At 42.7% G+C, this 25611-nt stretch overlaps 1 protein-coding gene across 4 annotated transcripts in view; it reads right to left on the reverse strand.

Moving 5' to 3' along the window:
• The window catches only part of GABRB2 (gamma-aminobutyric acid type A receptor subunit beta2), a 145312-nt gene that overhangs the window by 40673 nt on the left and 79028 nt on the right, over positions 1-25611 (reverse strand). The gene's annotated exons all lie outside the window — the stretch shown is intronic.

Genomic DNA, 25611 nt, shown 5'->3' on the forward strand with positions numbered 1-25611 from the left:
ACTAGCCACTATACCACACTGACTCTCAATGTCATAAAAATCAAAAGCAGACAAAACTAGTTTATGTGTGTATTTATTAACCTTACACAATTATCCTGGCAGAGGTATAAACAACAAATTCTGAAATTCTTTTAGCAAGCCCAAACTGGCTTAGATGGGACTCCAAACTGCCTGCCATCCAAAGTTACTGACTAGGGGCTCAATTCTATCCAGTTTTCTAGGATCGGTGTAGCCATGCCAATGGGGCATGCACTGTATCTGTGGTGGGGAGGAAGTCACAGAGGCCTTCTCAAGGTATGGGAACATTCATTCCCTTACCTTGGGGTTGCATTTCAGTTGCACTGGTGCTGGAAAGTTGGATAGGATTGGGCCCGAAGTCCACACCCACTTAGTTTCAGAAATGGGACAGGATCAGTGCTCCTAGACCAGACAACGTATAGATTCTTATATATAAGATTGCTGTGGCAGTGTTGCGCATGGCACATTTAGATACCCTGCTCCTATCCTCAAGCCGAATTCAAGCCTTTTGATGTCTAATTCTTTAAAAAAAAAAAAATCAAAACCATGATAGTCCTGTTTCTGATAATCCAAAATCTACCACCTTCAAATGTTAGCTGGGTTTTTTCAATTCTTTCAATATGACTGCCTAAAATTTCAAATATGCACAATATGCCTACATGATACAACAGTGCATAATGAATGTTTAAGGACTATGCTTCAGTGCCATCTTAATTATAAAACAGTGCAGAGGCCTTGGATGAGAACTTCTCTGACAAACCTGTGGCCATCATATTTAATCCATTTCTGCCCAGCCCACATTTGGTCCCTGTTTACATATATGAAATGTTGGGCAGAAATGGCTTAAAGCTCAAATATTATATAGTGGTGTGATTTGTCAGTAATAATGAAATAAAAACACACAACACCACTTTCTGAACTTCTCATTTTTGTACACCAAAAAAACAAAAACCCCAAAATCAGAGAAAAAATAAACTGTGAAATATGTGGAAAATAAATAACTAAATGATGGGCTGAACTGGGGAGACGTGCATGGGTAATGACTGTGGTTGCATCTACTGACACTATACAGTGTATATCAACTACCTAGTACTTTTAAAGGGATTATGATTTATAATTAGAGGTGGGAGAAAAAAAATTTTCAGACTTCAGTGGGGGGGGGGGTTTAACAGAAAGCACTGTCACTGTCAGATCTTTTATTCTCTTTTTGTTGGTAAAAAGGTTATGTCTTATCATGTTTATGTGGAACAAACAGCACTTGATTTTCAGCCCCAGCTGGAGTCTCCCCAGTGAGCTTTACCTTCTGGCGAAAACGCTTCTTAAAAATCAGCCAAATCCCTGAAGGAAAATAAAAGGATTTGAACAGAAGCAGCTGCCCTGTGTTGCTTTAATTACTAGATTTAAAGAAAATTGTTCTTAAAAACCCATAAAAATCTCAGCTTTGGGAAAGAGTCTAAGGGCCCAATTCTTCAGGCAGTGCAGAGTGACCAAACCTGCATTCCAACAGCACAGGGCACTTGTGGGCAGTGCAAAACCTGATCTATTGTTGTGTGCTGCCAGGCCACTGCCACAAATGAGCAGTGGTGCACATATGGGCAGTAGCAGCTCCAGAGGCTCCTGTCAATGTCAGTAAGTTGGTGGTGGTAGAGTGACATGAGTAGGGAGGGGGAGGGCAGGGAGAATCCTGACAGCAGTGACTTGCACTAGGATCCTATCCCTTTTTTTGAACCCTCCCCATTCCTTTTCTCTCCTTGAACCTACACCAGCAAAATGGCCAAAGAAGGTTCAATGAGACCCATAAGACAGCCTACGGGGGGGGGGGGGGGAGAGAGAAGTAAAAAATATTTACTTACCACTTGCAGGCTGTCCAATTTCCCCCCCCCCCAAGGCATGCAGTGCAACCTGCACTGGCAGGCAGCTGTAACATGGCGGGGGATAGGATTGGGCTGTTATAGACTATTTTGGGAGTGGCCACTACTGAACTCTGAAGTGAAATAATAAAGTAGAAATCCAATCCATCATTTGACCTGCAGCATCTGGCCATCTAACAACCCAGTGTAAAATCCAGTTAAACTTAAGTACTAGGACTGAAGTCAATTCAGTCCCAGTGTTACCAAAGGGTGAAACCAGACTGCCTGATGGAGGTGATTTCCTTTCAGGAGAGAGAATGTGTGTTCAAATCCTCCAGATTTAGAACACCAGTCTGTTTTCACCCTAAGAGTTTTATGGGGAGAGTGTCCAAGTTGTAATATGCATTCATATCTGCAGTACAATAATGTACATCCAGGTTATCCTGAGAGTGATATAGACAGGTAGTTTAATCTCTGCTTATAGCCCAGTCATAAAAGGACCTGCAGCTCTTGACAAATTTCTAATGCTAATCCATTAATTATGTTTCTGGTCTCTTCCTACATGCCCTTCATTCTTGTATGATGAATGAGGATAGTCTACATTTTCCTATGCATTAAGCATCTCCTTGGTAAAGTTTTCATGACAAAAAACATGGCAGTGAGGCATACTAGCTAATTTTGACTCAAGCACAATGTACTCTTTTCCTCAATAAGAAAACAATGGAAGTATGATTAAAATGAAATCATGTGGAGGATTCTCCATGAATCTGGCAGCCTTAGAACGCAATCCTATTCAACTTTCCAGCACTGATGCAGCCATACCAATGGGCTGTGCGGTGCATCTTGCGGGGAGGGGGGCAGAAGGACAGTCATGGAGGCCTCCTTCTAAGGGTTCATTCCTTACCTTGAGGCTGCACTGGTTCTTAGATAGGATTGGGCCCTCAGAGAAGGTGACCTTTGAGTTGCAATTACACTTATATATATCCATACCTGTTTATATCTATATCTATCTAAGAAGAAAATTACAACATTAAAATTGATATATTGAGTAGAGAAAAAAAAAGTTTTTGCAAACTGAGATAAGACAGGATTTACCAAGCCCTCTAACAAACAGGCACAGTGGATTTGTTGACTGGGACTTAAGCAATGCAATGGAACTAAGCAATATTTTTTCCACCTCATATCTCAGCATTTCCAGCTACTGGCATTCATGGCAAACAATCCCAGCTACTTGCCTGAATGAGTGATTGCCAAAATCAATAAGCAACTTAACATACTGCTGGCCACCATATATGAACTGCAGAATTGAATGGAGATCCATTCTGAAAGTGCAGCAGCACCTTCAGGTTTTCAACAATATCGACTAACTTCAACTACACGCAAAGAAATGATGTAAATCAATGAAAAAAGAGTAACTGAAAATGAGATGGAAGTTAACTCTTATCTACAAAAGTGATAGTTGCCAAAGAAATAATGGCAATGTACCTAAAGAAGGAAAGCTGTGATTTATTGTTTTTAAGGCTATATTGCTCCATGACATGGACACATGTTGACACATTCAGAAAAATGACCTAAGCACATTGAAGAAGTGATTCAATTGTCAATCACAGCAGTCAATGTGAGAATGCATCTATGGTGTAAATGGCAACACATTTCTTTAGCATAATGCAGCCACAGGCAATTGTTTTGAAGTCAAACACTAATGAAAAGCCAATTAAATCACAAAGGGTCTCAATAAAACCCTGTAAAGAAAACAATTAATTTGTTTTAAAAGCAGGCCTATAAGAAGTGAAAGACCTTGTCATGTCATGATTCAGCAAAAATACTCATTTTGAAATAGTGAACTCATAGTGAACCTTTTCTGACTTAGGACTCTGGAAGTGATGGCCCTGCCAATATATAACAAGATTTCAGGCTCAGTTACAGCAATTTGGAAAGCTGGTCTGTTCTAGAATTATATTCTCATGACAATGCACCCCTGTGTATTGTGCAATTTCTGGACGCTCATAAACTTCCTAGTATTCATGTTGCAACTTGCATGCCAATACATTCTAGCAAACTTGCAATGGCGTTTTCTCACATCAATTACAATTGTTTAGACTGATAGGAAATGACAACTGCATCCTCTAGCGAAGTTAGATGAAGCCATGGCTGAATTCTCTTTAAATGAACTACTGCTGTTGTCAGACATAAACTAACTCATCATTCCAGATTTCATAGATCTAAGGCATGAAAATGGGAAGATTTCCAGTGGCAGAACGCAGCAACATTTTTGTGATTCATACATGCTGTATTTGCAATACAAAGAAACATTGATTGAAAGGGACAAAAATAAGTTGAACGACACAATGTGCTTGTTCTATGTAAATGTCATTCTAATCTAATAAAAATAAGATTTGTCTTTCACTAGATTATGTTCTTTATAATCTTTTTTGTCAGCCAAACTACTGACCTTCTCTCCTTCCTCTTAAAGAGTGACCAAGTTCATGCACCTGGAATCCCACACATTCACCACTGGGTTGTAGTTGGGAAGCACTCAAATAGCACCACTACATGGGAACTATCCAAGCACCTGAAATGATGCGTGATTGTACCAGCTCATACAAATTATACGAGATGCGTGAACAGGTCATGTGAAGGCACTGATTTCTACAAAATACCACTTCTGCATGAGCAGCTCCTGAATGTGAGTCCAGTGCAGACCTTTTGTGCTCCCAAAGAAAACAATGTGAGGGCTGCAGGTATATAAATGGGTGTTTAACAAAGGCTTCCCTGAACATTCCTAGTATTATGTTCCCTTAATTGACTTACGACACTCCCATTTTCTTTCTTCATTATCATGGTCTAATCTCTTTTTCCCAGTCTTGTTTCTCTAACACAGTAGTTCTAAAACTTTTAGCACTGGGATCCACTTTACAGAATGACAATCTGTCCGGGGTCCACCGGAAGTTATGTCATGGCCAGAAGTGACATCATCAAGCAGGAAATGCTTTCCTGAGAATGCAGCAAGCACTGAAATTGCCCATGACACGCACAGAAATTCTGCCATATTCCCTAGATAGGCAGGCTATAAATAAATTAAAATAATTATACATAATTAAAACAAATAAATAAGGGTTAATGAAAAGGGAAAGCCAGCCCTATTCCACCAAATTCTCTCTGTAGCCTGCCTGCAAAAACCTCCCCCCCCCCAAAAAAAAAACACTGCCCTACCCAATGCCCAGTTCAGTTTAAGTTCTTATATTTAAGCCAGTTCAGTGCGATTTGAGACAAAATCAATTTTAAACCCAACACGTTTTTTGTCTGGGCTGGATTGAGATTCAAATCTTCCCTCTGAAAAGTATTAAAAACCCAGACTGATGAGGAGAGGAAATGAGACTCCACGGGGGTGGCGGGGGGTGGAGAGGAATCTGTAAAAGATAACACTTTCCAATCAAGCTGTGGTTCCAAACCTATTAGCACTGGAACCCACTTTTTTTTTTTTTAAATAACCACCATCAGGACCCACCTAGCTTTATAAGACTAAAAAAGAAAAAAAAATCATACCAGCTCTTTTTACTGAACTAAGGTGATGGGGCTGCATTCTGGAGCACTTGTTGAGTTCCATGTGCACTGAGACCAGGCCTCTGAGAGGAATTTTATCATGGGGTACAAAGGGGGAGGGGTGAAACAGAATGGAGAAGGGAGGTGATGGGTGAGCAGAACAGGGGCGGGGAGGGGTGAAACAGGGTGGGGGGAGGATAGAGACAGCTGGAAAAGTCTTTGGAGCCCAGGTCTACCAACCCATGTGGCATCAGTAGTGTCCCCAGCATCCCCAGTTGTGGTAGTGTCCCTAGCATCCCATGAGGGCAACAAGTCTGAGTAGACAGGAAAACGTATCCCCTCCTTTGGCTCCTGGGCCCCCATTTAGACCCTGGGCCCGGGTACAAATTACCCCCTGTACCCCGCTCTCCTAGGCCCTGATTGAGACCATTCTGGTAGCCTTGCACTCCCATTCGCTTAACCTTCCACATCAGCCAAGGCACGTTTGCTTACTCACTAATAAACATGATAGCATAGCTTAGTTTTGCTTTCCATAGGGCTCAATACATTTGACAGCTTGAATGGAGAGACTTCCTTTTCTGGTATTTTTCTGGGGCTGTGTTCATTGGATTGGGACCATTCTAGTGCCGTTGGATTCCTCTCGGCCTCCCCTTCGCAATAGGCCATGGCACAATAATCTACTCATGAGTATTGGTATTGCTCAAAACACATGGTATTGCTCTGTTTCACTTTCCATAGGGTTCAATGAATTCTGCTGGTCTGCTATCAGCTTGTCAGTTGCACCTTCATGACCCAACCACAATCAGGACACAACCCAACAAGTGGGTCATGACCCACAGTTTGAGAAACCCTGTTCTAACAGAGTGTAAACCTTCTGGGTAGAGACTATAAGAGTTAAACTGGTGACACAGGATATACATGCAAAGGATCTACAGCAGATTCTGCAAGAAAGAAAGAATTAATTAATTAATTAATTAATTAATTGCAGGGAAGGGAGGGGCAAAACAGACTGCACGGTTGGAAGAAAGGGTTAAACTCACATTCCCCAGCACCACAGTCCCAATCTAATTCAACTCTAAGGAAGCTCTGAAACCTCTGGGCATGAGAGCCAGGATGCCAAACACAACCTTCTGTTGAAGCCTCCTACCTGCCGATCTCTTGCTCAATCTTACTCCCTCCTCCTCTGCCATCTGACTCAGTGGTAACACAGGAGAAGCCACACCATTCTTCCTCCTCAGCATGACGCTGTTGCTCTTGAAAAGGGGGTGAGAGCAGCAGGGAAAGAACAGAGTGCGAGGAGACTCCTTAAGCTCAGGCATTTCGCCACCACACTCCTCTCCACCACTCTCCCACTCCCGCCTCCATTTTTTCATCCCTAGCAAAGCAGAGGAGGAGGCTGCCTGATAGTGGCTCTCTGCTGAGTAGTGGCAGTGCCACTGCTTGGCAAAAAGTCACTTCTGGCAGAGGTGGCCAGGAAGAGACAGACAGGGAGCTGATGGAGAAAGTGGCAATCCTGCTGCACTCCCATAATCTGTTGCCTGAGATGACTACCTCATTGCAGCTCATTAAAGAGCTGGCCCTGTTCAGATCCCCCCCCCTTACACAGCTATTCACTTTTTTTTGTTTATGAATGGGAGGTCCTACTCATAGATCTCCCACTACATTTCAAGCTGTACAAAAGTTAACTTTTAGAACTATTCACCAATACAGATAAATACAACCTGTCTGTGGGCCCAATCCTATCCAACATTCCAGCACTGATGCAGCTATGCCAGTGGGGCATACGCTGTATCCAGTGTTTGGGGGGCAGTTATGGAGGCATTCTCAAGGTAAGGGAATGTTTGTTCCCTTATCTCAGGGCAGCATTGCAGCTGCATCAGCGCTTAATGGTTGGATAGGATTGAGCCCTGTGACCACAGCTCTACTGGTATAGACTGCCATATTCTGCACTGATAAAATATTTCTCTAAAAAAAGATATTTTTTCATGGTGCACTAAATAAGAATTTAGCACAATTATGTAATTCTACTCGATGACAGAGCTACAGGAGTGGGAGTCTGGGCTCCAACAGTTTTGAAGCTAAACTGGCAACACTTTTCACAAAGGAAAAATACTATGATTAGCAGACTTTATTTTTTCAGACAAAAAATAGCTGTTTCAGTTCCAGCAGGTTTGCATTTTTTGTTATTGTTGTTATGACTACTGAATATTTTCAAGCCTGAAATTCGTGGTTTCAGCACACAGGGAGTCAGGGGGTATTTATTCACTCATTCGCATGGGAGGATTTCAAATCTTTCTTACTTACAGATTAGAAAACTGTGTGTAACGAAGGTATGAACTCGTTCTTCCTAAACACTTTTATAGATGGGAACCCCAATCCTGAGCTGCCTGTTCTGCTGGAACTGCCATGATGCCAAAATGGCTGCCACGGCATCCTGTGTACAACAGAGCTGCCGCTGGCGGATCCTTGGGCGAAGGGAAGTAGCCCTACAATGGGGCTATTCGATTCTGCAGCAGCCCTTAGACTGCCATAGAATCAAGAGCCTCCGTGTTGGGCCGTGCAGACCAACATGGAGCTTAGGATCTGGTGGAGCCGAGCTCCACTGGGCCCATCTCCCTCCCACCCCGCTCCTTCCCCCCAGCATGCCTCCTCTCTGCCTCAGAACACCTCGTCCCCACCTCCATTCATGCCCCAACCGACCTCTCAACTGCCCGGCAGTTCGGGTGACTGTGGAGCAGAAGCTGGCGCTAGGCTAGTTCTGACTCTCCACCAGTGCTAAGGGCTTGCAAACATGCTTTACAGTGCGCGCCGTTTTAAGCTGGCGCTCACTGTTTAGGATTGGGCTCTCAGGGACAAATCCTATCCAACTTTCTAGGCCTGATGTAGCTGTTCCAAAGGAGTGTGTGCTGCATTCTGTGGTGGGAAGGTAGTTATGGAGGCCTCCCACGTTTGTTCACTTGCCTCAGAGCCGCACTGCAGCTGCACTGGCACTGAAAAATTGAATAGGATTGGCCCCTCAATCTCTACACAGGGAGTACCTTTTCTCCTACTTCTCCAAAGGCAGAAGCACAACTCCTTACAGCAGGAACAGACAGCTTGTTCCCAATCTATCAAGAATTTGAGGCTTGCCTTATATAGGCCAGAGGACACTTTACATGCTACTAGTCAATAAAGAAGAATGCATGTATCCAAAACCAAGTCGAACCATGTTGACTAGTGCAATCAGTAACTACCAAAGGCTTTTAGATGGTAGGAGAACTGCTGAGTTGTTTATGTCCAACTAAGCACTTAAAGCAGCCATTTTCAACCAATTAACCATGGCACACTGGTGTGCCGTGAATGGTCCACAGGTGTGCCACAGGAATTTGGGGGAAGGTCATTTATTAATAGGGCCAGTGGGAGATGCGAGCCCCCACTGGCAGCATGGTGTGCCTTGTCAATTGTCAAAAACCTGGTGGTGCGCCTTGACCATTTTAGTTCCTTGTCAGTGTGCCGTGTGATGGAAAAGGTTGAAAATCACTGACTTAAAGGATGGTCAATATTTCTTGTGAAGCATAGGAACATAATATCCTTACAAAAGGCTTCAATTCTAGAGATGCTTACCTAGAAGTAGGCTCAGCAGGTTTGCCTTCAGGCAGCCCAATCTTGGACTGCCTGGGGCGCCTAGCCTAGGTGGCACCAAGAAGGGCTGCCGCTGAATCATGTGCACCCCGGGCTACTGCGGGTGGCACCTTGGGAGAAGGGGACTTTCATACCCTTCTCCTGGGTAAGGTAAGAAGCCCCGCAATGGGGCTACTCACTTTACTGTCAATCAAAAGGTTGGTGGTTAAGCAAAGGCCTTCGTGTAGGGTGCCAAGCCCTGAACGAACACCTTGGATCCAATGCAGCGGAGCTCCTTACGATACGTATGCGACAGTGTGCGGTAGCACGAAGCCGCGGTACCGAGCCCAGGATTGGGCTCTGAGTCTACATGCACAGTCTTGGGCTGTTAAGCATTACTTTTTGTTACCTCTGAATTTCATACAGTGCTTTTTTTTCTGCAAAGAACTGGAAAATACCTTTTATGTATCCACACAAGTGGTGTTCTTGAAAACACAAATGATGGAACAATCCAGTTTCAGTGGAGGTGACATGAGATCAAAGCCCTAAAATATTAAAGTTAATGGGTATGATGCTCCTCATATCCTTTTGACAGAGAATCAGGTATGACATTTTTTGCAGTCATCCTGCACAGTAGCTTAGGGTAATGGTCATAAAGTAGTTGCTTTATTTCTACAGACACACAAGTGAATGACAACTATGGCTTATCTCAGTTCAGGCTGTGCACTTGAACTATCCCATAGCTCAGTGGTTCCCAAACTGGTGGGTCACACACATCTCTGCCCCTTATGGGCAGGGGTCGGAAACAACAGGAGCTTTTTCCAGGGTTCATTCAAGGAGCAAGAAACCATGATTTCCCATTGCCAGAAGTGTTTGAAAATAGAATTATTTTACTCAGAAGGAAGTCCACTGTGTTTACTAAGACTTAGGGTGCAATCCTATCCTGCGATGAAACAGGCAACTCAAGAGGCTTGCGCTGTATCCAGTGCAGGATAGGGGCTCAGCCAGAGGTAAGGAGAAACATTTCCCCTTACCTCTGGGTAAGGCACCCTGGCCCCTATGGGTCTCCTCGGACTTGCGCCACCTCCTGAGGTGGCATAAGTTTGAGGAGATCAGAGTGCCTTGAAGCTGTTTCAAACTTCCCAGGAACGAGGGTTGGAATCTGGCATAACTGCCGGGTCCCACCCCCGCCTCCCACTCCCTGCCTGCCCACCCTTCCCCTGCCCCGGAACGCCTCCTTCCCGCCTCCTCCCTGCCCACCCCAAAGTCTTGCATTGGCTTAGCTCGGCCGACCCAAGACTCGGTGCCTTCATTGGTGCAGAGGCTTGTGTCAGCCTCCGCACGCTGGTGTACCTCCACATGCCAGCCTTGTCATCGCACAAGGAGGCGCAAACATGCCTCACAGCACGTTTACAACCCTCCTGTGCAAGTCCCTCAGGATTGTGCCTATAGACTAATCCTATTTTACTCACCGGAAACAAACACCTCTACCCACTGCACTTAAGAGTTTACTGTTCATTACTCTACCCAAGCAGCACTAATTATACTTTATCACATTTTAAACAATGCTATAAGTAGCTATTCACAAGGCTTTTAGAACAGATAATAAATAACTGTGAATATGGACAGTCCAGTGCCAAGAGCTGCTGTCTAGAATGCTGATAAATATTTGATTACATGGCTCATATACTGGCATCTTTGGTAAGCAATTATTATACAATAAATAAAAGCTGCAATTCACTCCTCTGGTTTCATACAGTGAAAAGTGAACTAAGTCAGCATGCTTTTCCCCCCTGCAAAGTAAGAGTGTAGGTTTAATTTTTCAGAATCATTAACAAATTATTAGCATATTTTAATGGAAAAGCATAGTAGCAATATTGTTATTCAAAGGTTGTGAATAGTATATCTGAAGTATCAAACATCAACCAGCATTCAATATGACAGGGAACTGGTTATGGAAAGATAATAATAATAATAATAATAATAATAATAATAATAATAATAATAATAATAATAATATATTCTATTATTATTATTATTAACAGTATTTATATACCGCTTTTAATTAGAGTTTGTGTAGCATGAGAAGTGAGGTGAAATGCTTTTAGCATCTTAGCAGTATAGTTATACCGCCATGCTCCTTCAGTTGTGCCATAGTACCTAGACATGACTTCTAGAATAAATCCTAGATTAAAAGACTTACTGGTGCAAACTGCTTTTCTTTTAAAATTAACAAAAGCATTTTGAGAATGCAGAAAGGAGAAAAAAATCAGAATCTCAGTATATTAATAAATTTCAAAACCTCTACAATGTTTTCCTCCAGTGGCTTGTTTTGCAGAATACATTGTAGTATGCACAGCAAGTCAGTGCACAAATCACACATATATAAACACCACAATTTCAAAATTGTTAGTCTTCATAACAATGGTTCTCAGATGTTTTGCACCGGGACCCACTTTTTTAGAATGAGAATCTGTCGGGACCCACCGGAAGTGATGTCATGACTGGAAGTGACATCATCAAGCAGGAAAATTTTAAACAATCCTAGGCTGAAATACTGCCCACACTTAGCCAGGAATGAGTCCCATTTACTATCATTGTTAAAAGCATATACATAGTAGTCTGTTAAAAGTACAGGTCTTTAACATTTCCCCGAATGTAGTCACATACCATGGTAGCATCTAATCTTTTAAAAATAAAATATTGAAATGAATGGGGACCCACCTGAAATTGGCTTGCGACCCACCCAGTGGGTCCTGACCCACTGTTTGAGAAACACTGCTTTATAAAATACAAAAGTTCAGATTGGGTCCCTGAGGTGCATTCTATAATGGTACTGTCTTGTGACACAGAACCGCAACACACACAGGCTTCTGCACATTTGAAATGGCTCTTATTTAAGCTTGTTCAATATCTTGGAAAGGATAGCCAAGGGGCTGCTTTTATTGAACAAGGATATCTATTTCTAGCAGAACAGAAGGTATTCTTCAGTCCTCAAATACAAAAAAGAATTGTAAAAACATTTTCCTTTCGTCCCCTTGAGTCTGCAGAAAGTTGTAAAGAGAAGGGATGTGTCAAGAAAATGTTTAAATGGGATAGGATTGCATGTAATCTTATGGGCAAAATAAGAAAAAAAAAAAAAAAACCCACAGCTTTTGATTCAAAATCTCTTTCACATTCAATTGGTGGAGACAAAGGCACATTCCCAGGACAATTGCTTTTCAGAAAAATATATCCATGTAATGTCTGGACTGATTCACGCGTCTGGTTCTTCTTAAATGCAGTAACTGAAAGAAAGCACTTTTTTATTTTATTTCACAGTATATCCAATCAAAAATATGAATATACTGTATATAGTTAGATTTTTGGAGCGGGGTATAGCAGCAGATATACAAGCAAAGGTCTTCAAACTGTTTCACCAGAATTGCAGGCAAGTGCTTGATGGTACAATGAACTGATTAGCAGAAAAAAATTTTTTCCCCCATTTGAAACTTCTAGAATGAAAGAACACCTGGTGATTTAAGAACTATCTTGCTGGATCAGACCTGATGAAAGACACAGTGAATAAATTTTGTCTGGTCAGATTCTCCTGGAAAGGTCAGAAGCAAAACACGATTGCTGTTCTCCCTGTGGCCTGTTCCCCTGAATTTTATACACAGAGGTATATTGCCTCTCCTTTCCAGGATGGAAAATCAACCTCTAGGCCAGTGGTTCTCAAACTGGTGGGTCGCGAACCAACAGTTAGTGTAAAGGTTCCCCTGTCCCTTTAAGGGGCGGGGGAAGGGGAGAGGTAGGGATGCGATCCCCAGGATTGTGTCCGTTGGGGGGGGGCGAGGGGGTGCTTTTCACTTACTTTTAGAAGGCAGGGCTGCAGCAGGCTGCAGGAGGTGCGGGGAGCCCTGCGTAGCGCTCCCTGAGGCTTGGAACTTTCACTGAAAGCAGGTGCAAAGCGCCTCCAGCAAAATAGAAGTGCTTTGCACCTGCTTTCAGTGGAAGTTCCAAGCCTTGGGGAGTGCTGTGCAGGCTACCTGCACCTCCTGCAGCCCTGCCTTCTAAAAGTAAGTGACAAGCACCCCCCCCCCCTCAGCAGCTCGATCCTGGGGATCGTGTTGCTGCCCTAGCCCCTACCCCACAAAGACTTACTGAGGGAGTAAAGCTCCCTCAAAGTTTGAGTACCACTGCTCTTAGGCATTATGGCTCATGGTTATTGATGAACCAATCTTCCAGGAATGTGTTTGTTTATTAAAAATGAACAATAAGTTGATATGTTCTTTGCATGTGCGGCGTAACAGATCCGTTTGATTAACTTGAACCTACTGCCAATCATTTGGATAGCTGAAGTCTAATCACACTGTGGGTAGTGTAATAAACATCTTTCTGTTGCTCCCTCCCTACAGTTTTGTTTCTTTAAAAAATATATAACCCTAAATTCTCTACTCTTTCTTCATAGAGAGATGATAATTTCTAGTGATCCTTTTCTGAAACTTCTCCAGCTGTACAATATCCTTTTGAGATGGAGCAGCCAGAACTCTGTAGAATGGCACTGATATGTACAGGTCATTTAATTTTCATTCACCTTCCTAATTGATTCCCAACACTAAAATTTTCTGTTTTCATTGCTGATGTCAGTGAGGTTTACATTATGATTCTTATATCTCTGTCTTGGTCACAGTCTTTTTTTGAACTCATCAACATGATCTTGGATGTTTATTTAGGTCACATTCAGCTACTGCTTGAATTTGCCCTGCACTCAGGTCTCTCTCTCTCTTTCTCTCTCTCTCTTTCTCTCTCTGTCTCTATGATACCCTCTGTCACATCTAGCTCCAGCCTTTTCTCGTTATGGCTTGTTCCAATCTAGTGCTTCTTCTAGTGCTAGCTCTCTTGGGATCCTGAGAACTCTCTTGAGATTCTGCCTATTTATGGTTCATGTGGACTGCCATTAGGGTATTGACCTGTCCTTGGATTGTGACTCTGGATTACATCCAGGAAATAGTTCTTAGCATCCTCAGAAACCACTTTCCTCTGGAAACTTTGCCAGGGCCTGATTCTGCTGTTATTCCCCTCCAGTGATGTAATTGTGAATTTTAAAGTTCAGGTCTTGGAATGGACTGCAATAGCTTTAAAACAAATGAACAAAAATGAGATTTTAAAATATCACCGATTTAAAAAAAATCACAGTGCAATCCTATACATGTTTACTCACAAGTCTCACTATTCAATGGCGCTTACCTACAGATAAGTGTGTATAGGATGACAGCTTTGGGATCCAATCCTACCCAACTTTCCAGGACCAATGCGCCCACAATGCAGCCCCGATATAAGGGAACAAACATTCCCTTACTTGAGGAGGTCTCCATGACTGCCTCCCCTCACCACAGGATCACTGGAAAGCTGGATAGAATTAGGCCAGGGGTTCTCATATTGGGGCACTGCAATGACCCAGTCTGAGAAGCCCTGTCTCTGGTCCCTTAAGGGGCAGGAAAGGGAGGAAGGCAGCAACACAATCCCCAGGACTGCGCTGCTGTCAGGGACAAGGGGGGGATTTCTACTTACCTACAGCCAGATCCAGGCTCTTGGGGGGGGGGCATGCAGGGAGCCTGCAGATTCCTCTGCAGCACTGCCCAAGCCTCCAAACCTCAGTAAAAGGTTTCATAGTGAAACTGGAAGTGGTTTTTTTTCCCTACAGAAGTTTGGAGGCTTGGAGAGCGCTGCAGAGGTGTCCGCAGTCTACCCAGACCCCCCCCTCGGGGGCTGGAGCTGTCTGTAGTTAAGCAGAAACTCCCCTTGTCCCTACCAGCAGCACGATCCTGAGGATCGCATTGCTGCCTACCCCTCTCCCCCACAACAACTTACCTTGGTTCTCAAACTCCCTGAGGGTTTGAGAACTGCTGGATTAGGCGCTTCGAATGCTAGCATAGTATGTTTACCCAAAAGGAAGTTTCACTATATTCAATAAGACTTATTCCCAGGCAAATTTTCATTGGATTTCAGCCTTAACAGAACATGATGTACATACTGTTTCTCAGGCAGCCCAAGGCCTAGACATGAACATATGCCCCTGGGCAAATTTCTCAGTTTGCCTCCTACTAAGCCTAAAGCTTCTCAGCTGAGACCTTTTTGAAGAAAAGGTTCAAAGGCAGCACCCAAGTACTCCTCCTGATGGTGTCACTGCACCTGCAGTAGGAGAAGTCTTGCAATTCCACTCTCCCTTGATTATACCCCACTTCCTTGCCCTTGTGAAAGTGAAAGAAACTAGCTCAGAGGTGTCAAACATAAGGCCTGCAGGCCGAATGTGATCTGGCCCCCATTATAACTGGGCTCTGCCAGCTTGATAATTGGGTTCTCTCATATCTTGAAAATATGAACAAGATTTGCACATTTTCTCTTCTGTCATCTGCTTAATGATGTCACTTCCTGCTGAATGATGTCACTTGCAGCCCTTGGCAGGCAATGCTAAATTTGGCCCCTCTGTATGAAATGGGTTTGACATCCCTGAGCTAGCTAGTTCAGAGCAGAAATAAGTGGCAGGTGAGAGTACTTCTGAATAACAAGACAATTGCACTTTAATATTTTGTTTATATTTGGGATACTTTAAAATTTCATTTTAGTTCATTTGTTTTAAAACTGCTGCAATCTAGTCCCCCTAGGATTGATGGATATAATTGTCTGTGCTAAGTCCCACAATCTGGGACAGAGAACATCACATTTCCCAAAACAAACATGCCAAATGCAGAAAGAGATTTGGGATATCAGAATATTACCTTGGAAATGGATTTTGAGACAGAAAACATGATTATCTCTTTATACAAAAAAAACAAAACAACAATCCTCTATACAATTATACACAATTATATTTATTGGGATATGCACTGAGGACAAAAAACTTAAGTTCTATCGTACTGGGCACTGAGAAAACAAAAGCCAGGCAGCCCTTGCTTTTCAGAACTTTTAAGTCATGTGCTGAACTAGAAATCACTGGGGGACACAATAGACAAGGAGTTCTAGGTTTAAATCCCTCTTGTGCTGCTAGCAAATAGGCAGCCCAATCCTATTTATTTTATTTTTTTCACATTTTTTATACTGCCCTTCCTCCAAAGAGCTCAGGTTGTGAACATTGTTCCTTCCCTCCTTTTATGCTCACAACAACCCTGTGAAGTATGTGAGGCTGAGAGTGACTGGCCCAAAGTCACCCAGGAAGTTTCATGGCTGAGTTGGGATTTGAACCTGGATCTTCCAGGTCATAGTCCAACTCCCGAACCACTACACAATCCTGGCTCTCACTACACCATCCCATCCAACACTGGCATAGAAGGGCTGCCGGGTCCACACTGTATCCAGATTGGAGTCGAGTAGGTGGGAGATCTCTTCAGGGTAAGAGAACATTTGTTCCCTTAGACCAGGGGTGCCCAAACCCCGGCCCGGGGGCCACTTGCGGCCCTTGAAGTCTCTCAATGTGGCCCTCAGGGAGTCCCCTGTCTCCAATGAGCCTCTGGCCCAACGCAACTTCTCTCAGCGTGAGGGCGATTGTTTGACCTCTCGTGTGAGCTGTGGGATGAGAGCTCCCTCCACTGCTTGCTCTTTCACATCTGTGATGCAGCAGCGGCAGCAAAGGAGAGGCCAGCCTTGCTTTGTGCAAGGTCTTTTATAGGCATTGAGCTATTGCAAGACCATTCATTCATTCATATAAGTTCATCTTTAATATATTCATTTATGTAAACTTATGTAAATTAATACTTTTTTTTCCCCTGGCCCCCAACACAGTGCCAGAGAGCTGATGTGGCCCTCCTGTCAAAAACTTTGGACACCCCTGCCTTAGACCATGTAGCACCTGCTCAATGGGGCTACCTGGATCTGTGCTTTCAGGCCCAGGATGGGGGTTAGGATGTGGCAGAGGCCTGCGCCACTGTCCCTGCCCCCAAACCTGAATGGCCCCTCCCCGAAACATCCCTCCCTGCCTCTGTAATGTCCTCCCGCCACTCTCCTCCTCCACAACACCTGCCTGGTGGCTGTTGGGCAGGATGTGGTGCCTATAGGATGGCACAAGTCTTTCCACTGGCACCACTTACCCACTGGGTGCAGAAAAGTGCTTTAAGGCACTGTTATGACACTACCAGTGCTGCAGCTGCAGCACCGGCACTTCTCGACCATAGGATCAGACTATAAGGGTTGTGCAAATTCACTGTTGCTCAGCTCTTACAGTCTCTTTTTATTCTGAGGATTCCATTTTGAAGGTTCTTTCTCTCGATGAAATGAACTCAGAAACTACAGCGAGATATACATGGAACTGATTTTTCAGACCACTTTGAGCCTATGTGTTTTAGAATTGTGTGCATCGCTGCTGATAGAAAGCAAAAACAGAGGGCTGCCTTTGAAAAGCATTTAGAAGATTCAGCTTGTTCAAAATGGGGCACTGACGTTGCAGGCTGAGGATGGTCCTTCCTCTGCCTTGTTTCAACTCTTCTGGTTATTGATATATAACCATCTCACTCCAGCAGTCTCTTTTCTAGTGGCTGTCTGCTGGTTTTCTTTTGCATCTTTTTAGATTGTGAGCCCTTTTGGGACAGGGAGCCATTCATTATTTGATTTGATTATTAACCGCTTTGTGAACTTTTCAGTTGAAAAGCAGTATATAAATATTATTATTATTATTATATTTCTATGCTCAATCAAATTTCTGGTTATCACTTTAAAGACTGAAAGGGGTCAGGACCAGATACAAACAAGTACCAGAAGATTGGTTTAGGCCCCTACTGTGTTGTGTTTTCATCATCTTTCAAAAACCTGTTAGGCAAGCATTCAACCTGGATAGCTGATTTTTCTTTGTGTTATTTGGCGACATCTCTGCTATTATAATTTTAGTTGGTGGTTTATTATGTTGCACATTATGGATTTGACTTTGGAGGAGGTCTTCTGTTTTGGGGAGTGGCCTAGGAGCTGAAAAGTAGAAAGGCGAGATCTATGTTCTCCAAATAAACAACAACCTGCTCAGACATTATTCCTTTCCAGAAGGTGCAGGTGCTTGAAATGTTTAGGTGCAGGTGCTGATGCATGTTTAATTTGTTGATTCGACTGGCTTTTGTGGTTAAAGAGAAAGCACTGCAGTTTCTGATAATGGTTCTCCCCCCCCCCCAAGACTCTTCATGAACATGGCAACTTTGTGCGCTATTGACTTGTGCTGTTAACACCTCACAAAAAGAGCTTAGGAAGCTGATGACTGTGTGGGATGTGCACAGCATCCGATACAAAAGTGCTATACTTTCATGGTTTCATAATGCACTTCTTAAAACAGAAAGGAGAACATTCTAGCACAGTAAAAGTCTAGTAAGTATGCCATGCAGGCACAATTGCTGAATAGTCAGCAGGGGTTTGGGGGTGACACACAGAATCATGGAAGCAAGTTTCAAAGTCACCCTGACCAGGGTCAATAACCCTAGCAAATGGAAGACAGAAGCACAGAACTGCTCCCTGCAAGGTAGCAGCAGTCTCCATCTGACTGCCATATCAGGCGACTGTGTGAGATGACACTGCCGTTTGTAGTAACTTGAACTGTTGCTGAGTACAGCGCTACTATCACCTGTGCCAGGGCAGGCTGAAGAAATATCATGCCATGCGAGCAAGCCACTTGCAAAGAGACCTGCTGAACAATTTCCTTGGTACGCTTTAAAAATACACCCTGCTGCCACCTCACCATCTTTCTTCTGTGGTGAGATTAACGGATGCCAAAAAAAGCACAAACAGTATCTGACCAATTTTCCTCATCATAAGCACTCCCTATGTTTACATGGTGAGAGGCATAAAAACAATCCACACTTATCACAGCAGGTTTTTTTTTTACTGTAGATAGTCATTGTGTTGCTCAAAAGTAGCATTACAGGGGATCAAACAAGTCCAGGAAAAGAGATTGTAAGCAAATGTAAGGAGAAGTGACATCAAATTTGCCTCAAAATTTTGACTACTGATGCTGGCAAAATTCATCCAAGGGGGAACTGAAATTCAGTATTACAATACAAATTCAGTATTACAATTTATACTGGCAGTATAAAAATAAAAATTAAAAAAAACAGAGGTGAGTGAAGGCCCAATCCCATCTAACTTTCCAGCACCGATGCAGCTGCAGTGCAGCCGAGGTAAGGGAACAAACAAATACCTTGAGGAGGCCTCTGTGACTGCCTCCCCACCACAGGATCCAGTGTACACCCCATTGGCACAGCTGCCCCGAGATGCTCCTGAAAAATTGTGGGTAAGGAGCAATGCAATGGTTATTAATAAGTACATGAAAATTGTGTCGATGGGGTGCTTTGATGGGGTGCTATGGACTGCACACAACTTAAGATACAAATCGTGCACATTTTAACATAGCATATTGTGACAAACAGGAAAATAAAATTAACGGTAAGCTTCACAACCATCCTCAAGTCACTGAAATCAATTGAATTTATGGAACAAGATTAGCTGAAAGTTTCAGAAACCAGCCCAAATTATTTTCCAGTAGAAGCTGCAGTTCACACACCATAGCTTTTACATATGGATGGTGTCACTTGAAAGCCAGTTTCCAGCAGATGTACAGCTAGGTATTTTGTTTATTTATACTTTTAATGAGAGGAACCAGTGTTCTGTGAACTGCAGAAAAACATCTGTTTGCCTCTGGCATAGAGACTCATTTGTTAACACACAGCTAATACTGGAACATGGAGATAAAATGAAGGAGGGAAGGAAAATCAGAATTCAGGGACCATATGGAACTAAGCTTTGTTCATTTAAGAGAACACATGTGGGGGCAGGTTAAAAGTTGCCAAAAGTGAAAATCCTATTTTGCTAGGAGAAAAAAGGATCTAGGTTCAGAAGAAAAGCAGGAAGGGACATATTAAGGAATGCTGAAAAGGCAGGATGTCCAAGTGAAATAACATCCTATGTGGCATAGGAGCCAATAGAAGGAGGACTAGGCAAATGAAGCCAGCAAAGGGCAGCGCCACCAGGAGAGGGGGGTGTCACATGACAAAATGATGTCACTTCTGGGTTCAAAGGAGGGTGGTGAAGTGGCATAGCTAAGGGGGTGCAAGGAGTAGCAACTGCACTGGGCAACAAGTGTTGAAAAAACTGTATTCTATAAAAAGTTATGGCCAATTAAGCAGAAAATGAAAACACAACTTCCTTATGGAACAAAAAGTGGAGTTGTTTAACTCAAAACTGACTGATCGTTCTGAGAGCCAATGAGATGTTATTATGATACAGCATGGAACCAATAAGGTGTTAATACGAGTCAGTTCTCATTTCCATGTATCATAATACAGTTACCCCTGCGAGGTAAAGACGCACTTTTTCAATACTCCTCTTGTATTGAGCAAGGGGAGAATAACTGTCCCTCTTCACCCCAGCACAGTGTCTCTAACCAATAAGGGGCATACTTTTAATTTACTTACTGCCCAATCCTGAGCTGCCTAGAGCACGGGACTGCTGCAGCACAAAAAATGGCTGCAGTGGTATTCTGAGCGCAACTGGATAGCTGCCGGCAGCTGCAAGGCTGCAATCTTATAACAATTCTGCAATCGAGGCTATAACAAGGCTGCAACCCTATAACAATTTCCTGGGAGTAATCCCTATTGAATCCAAAGTGCCATATTTTTCGCTCCATAAGACGCACCTGACCATAAGACACACCTAGTTTTTAGAGGAGGAAAACAGGGAAAAAATATTCTGAACCAAATAGTGTAATAAAATATTTAATAAACTATAACAGAATAACATTTGAACCATGTAAAGTGAACAACAGTCAACAGTGGCATTATGAACCATTATCACTGTCATTAACAAATGGAGAGACTTAAAGGTTTGAGTACTCTAGTTTTCTGGAAACCCCAAGAACTCATCATTGCTAGAGTCAGAATTTATGAAGCTCACAAAAGCAGGTGCACACAAATAGGGGATCACATTATCTTTCTGCTACAATGATGTTCTGCCAAATTCCAATCCACTGGGCCTCGTGCCCGCTTAAGGCTGATCAGTCCCCCTTGTGCAACTCACCAGTGCAGCAAGCAAAAGTGAGTCCTGTTCTAGTCCACAGATGCCAAGTAAATCAGTCCCATCAATTAGAGTTGCCAAATCAGAGTCCAGAGCCAATAAGCCAAATTACAGTCCAAGGTCAGGTTCCAGGTAGGTTAGTGAAATCCGTCAGGGTATCCAAGTCCAGTCACAATCCACAGTCAGATTCCAAATTCAATAAACCCAGTCAGCCTCCTCTCCTACCTCCAACCTGCACTCCTTCAAAACCCACAAACCCTTTCTGCCTCAGGTACTCCTTATATCCCTGAGGGCCCTATTGCCTTCCAGTGACTGCAGCTGTGCAGCACACGCTGCTGGATGCCCAGGCCTTACCCTTAAAGGGGCCACTGCTGACACCACATCTACTTCCTCGCCAGTTCTTCCGTGATTCCAATACAAATGAACAAGTGGAAAGTCCAACCACAACTTGAATTCTCAAGACACAACAAACCTCTGGATTTATGGTGATTTACCTGGGGCTTGTGCAATAAGCAAACACTGGCATTCTGACCAAGGAGACAGTTTTTTCTTTGTGATGGGGGGGCTTACATTCAGATGCTGGATGAGGTGAGTGAAAGCGCCCCTCCCCTGCTGTGTGAGTGTGTGTGAGGGGGGCAGAGCATCTGTGTGTGTAAGAGAAGGGGGCAGCTTGTGTGTGTGAGAGAGGGGGGAAAGTGTTTGTGTTGCAGAGAAGTTGTGATGCTCCAGGCTTGGGGGGGGGGGAGAGAGAGAGGCTGTGATGCTCCAGGTTTGGGGGGAGAGAGGATGTGATGCTCCAGGCTTGGGGTGGGGGGGAAAGAGAGGCTGTGATGCTCCAGGCTTGGGGGGGAGAGAGGCTTTCCTGGGAGTAAGCCCCCCTGACTCTAATGGGACTTACTTCAGAGTAGGCATGCACAGGATTGGGCAGCGAGACTGCCACCCCACCCACGCTTTCCTGGGAGTGAGCCCCAGTGACTCTGAGACTTACTTCTGAGTAGACACGCGGGCTTGGGCTCCCTCCAGCCAGCTCAGCCTCTGCAGGAGCCCCCCCAGCCAGCTCAGCCTCTGACTGCCCAGGAAGCCGAGCAGAGTGAGCGGGCAGGGGGGCGGGGCCAGGGCCGGGGTGGAGGTTTTTTTTTTTTTGCAGTATTCGCTCCATAAGATGCACACACTTCCCCCCCCCCACTTTTTGGGGTGGAAAAAGTGCGTCTTATGGAGCAAAAAATACGGTAACTTCCTTCTGAGAAAGTGCCTAGAATTGTACTGAAAGAGAAGATGGGTCAAGGACAAAAACCTCACACAGTCTAGCAATAGGGATGAATGTGTCCTGTTGGCAGAGATAAGTTCAAGAATGTTGTACAGGGTAGGAGTCTGGGTTATGATTCCAACCCAATGGAGGAAGCTGAAATTCAAGACTGATTTGACACAAGCAGTTCAGATACGTTCAACTCATTTTTTTGCTACGTGGACTGCTTCACATAATTTCATGAATGGTTTGTTGGTAAACAATGTTTCTTTCATTCCCACTTTTGCATTTTACTGAGTTTTACTTATGCTTTATTCTGCCTTTAGAGCTTTCTTTAGTCAGAGTGAATGAATGAATGAATGAATGAATGAATGAACCTTTATTAGGCATAGATAAAGAAACCGTAAAAGCAAGCATAATCAGTCCTAATCCCGTTTATCAAAAATGAAGTTAAGTTACTAAATTACTAATAATACATTTACAGTTCAACATAAAATATCATTTTTTTTGACAGATTACATTAATCTTCATTCACTCTTCATGTAATCTTCATTACATTCACTAGTCAGAGTGAAAGGTGAGATATAAATTATTTAAGTAAGTAACTAAAGACCCAATCCTATCCAACTTTCCAGTGCTAATGCAGCAATGCCAATGCGGTGTGCACTGCATTTGGACACAGAGCCCTCTGGAAAAGGAACATTTGTTCCCATGCCATGGGGCTGCATTGTTGCTGGTAAGTTGGATAGGATTGGGCCCTTAGTGGGAAAGTAATAGGATATGGATGGATCACTTAATATCACCTAACATTCAAAACAAGAGAAAAATATAGATATATTATCTAATTTCTATATATAAGACATTAATCAGTATGATGCCAGCAAAGACATAAAAATATGAACAAATACATATTCATACAGGTTCTCATTTTGTTGTTCATTTGAAACTCTGTGGTGTGAATTCTGAATTTAAAAAAATAATCTTCCTCTGTTCCACTTTACTTGCATCGTTATAGTATTTGGAATTGACAACGGTTGTTTTGGAAACGCTTACATTTTTCCTCTCATTCCACCTAACTATTCAACATATTTCTCTCAGAGATCTCTAACAAACATCACTGTGCAGTTGTAATCCTGGACATCAAACTACATGGATAATCTTTTTATCCCTTTTCTTTGTTTCATTTTTCTGTAAAATTCAAGGATTAAAATCTCTTGAAGGCCATTTCTGCACCTTCAAATATGGTTTCAGTTGTTATTTATATATTCCTAAATGGGCTTTGCAGAACTCATTTTTGGAGGTGGTTTATGACCTAATTTGCCACCTTGGAAAAATATTGCATTCCCTTAACACAGAGATACTCAGCACCAAACTAAATGAAATGTAAGGCATTCCATCCTGCTGATACTATATAAAAAAGCACAGAGCTGGCCATATATCTTATACATTGCGCAAGTGCTTTCTCAAGCAGACGTAATAAAAAGAAAATTTCTTTTCCCCAATATTTCATGCTGCTGTTACTAATCTTAGGTCATTATTGCTGTATTGGAAACCACCACAGAATATCATGCAATCCAGGTCACACACCTTGTTTTTGCTGTCTTGCTAGTTGCATATTAGACAAATTACAGCCATGTTTAAACACAGGGGTAACCATAAATATATATTCAATAAGCAGTGGCAATCATAATATTTACACTTGATTAATACAAACGTGAAAAATTTAGACTGTGCATTAGACAGGTTAAAGGTTTGGACATTTGCTTCGGCATCAGAAATTTTTCAAATAAATAAATAAAATTAACCATGAAATATGAAGCAGCTGCAACAAACACATTTCCAACTACTCAAATATGTGCTGGCATTCCACCCATAAAGACCACTGCAGTCTCCAAACAGTTCCAGGGCAGCACAAAGTACTGAATTCCAGTGATGTTGCAAAGTTTTGTAATTCCAGAGGTAGATGTGGTAATCCACACAATGATGACCTGCAACTTCATACCCTTTCTATCCTGTGTCCTGGCTAGTGATTCCATCAACATGGCCAGTGATTCTATCAGCATGTCCTGACTGCTATAGCTGTCTACTGAGCAGACAGAGGTCAAGTACAAATGCAGGCTACATGCCAATGCTTGCATAAATTCACACCAAATTCATTCCTGAAAAAATACATTATTTTAAAAAAACAACAACTGCACATGGATTTATGAAAGAAACTATGACTCACACAAAGAGACATGAACTAGTTCGCACTGGGTGAACATTATAATCTGGTAAATATTATAATCTGGTTAAATGCTGCAGCAACATTGAAAAATTCAAATATCCAAATTTTCAAAAGTGACACATGCAAAAGCTAATCATTCCACAAGTTCTGCAGCTGCTATAGATTCTGGACAAAAGCTAAGTACATTTTTACTTTCCAAAGGCAGATAAACATATTGAAATTCAAAACAGAATGTGAAATCCAACTTTTACCAGCCTTTGGTCTTGACACTTTTGTTGCACTTTTAGGTTTATTTATTTTATATTCAATTACCGGGTAATACCATGCCTAGGTAGTCCTTGACTTCAAGGGATCCCTTTTAACATATTTGTGACAGAAACCTAGCAAGCAGAAAATTCAACACCAGATGGAGGGAATCAATCATGTAATCTGCCAACTACAATGCATACCACAAGAGGACTTTTTTAAGATCTAAAAACAGTACCTGACCACTCAGCACTATGAACACCATTCAGGATAGGCCCCTATCCCACAATAAGGCCCCTATCCCAGTAAGTGCTCTTACTGCAGTGAAAACAATGTTATCTTCTGAAACTGACACAACTCCCCCATCCAATGAGATCCGTGAAAAATTCAGCTCACACTTTTTAAGGGCAAGTTTTGAGGTCTCCTGCATAAAGGCTTCAATACACTCCAAAAAGCAACTCCAAGTGTCAGCTAACGTACTGCATGCAATCTTTGTTTCTAAAGTTTCCATAAACATTTTGTCATAGAAAATAAAGAATTTGCAGCAGAAATGCGAGAAAAGATCAAACAATATGAATCTAAGAGGTACAAAATAATTGAAACCAGCACATATAATAATACCACCACCTTTGCGCTGGCTGTGCAACTAACAATATGACATGCACCATAAATTTCAATGACAAATCAAAACCCTTTATTGAAAAAAAAGAGGAAGCCAACAGCAATCCAGTTCAGCAGCAGAGAAGGATAAATAATTGAAAGTAATCCTTATGCTCCTCACATGAACTCCAAAAGGCATTTGAGTGATACTTTAAAAGCTGAAAATTGTCCATCAAACACACAAAGTAAGTTCCTCTAATCCT

The sequence above is a fragment of the Tiliqua scincoides genome, chromosome 2 (genome assembly GCF_035046505.1).
Source record: "Tiliqua scincoides isolate rTilSci1 chromosome 2, rTilSci1.hap2, whole genome shotgun sequence".
NCBI lineage: Eukaryota > Metazoa > Chordata > Lepidosauria > Squamata > Scincidae > Tiliqua > Tiliqua scincoides.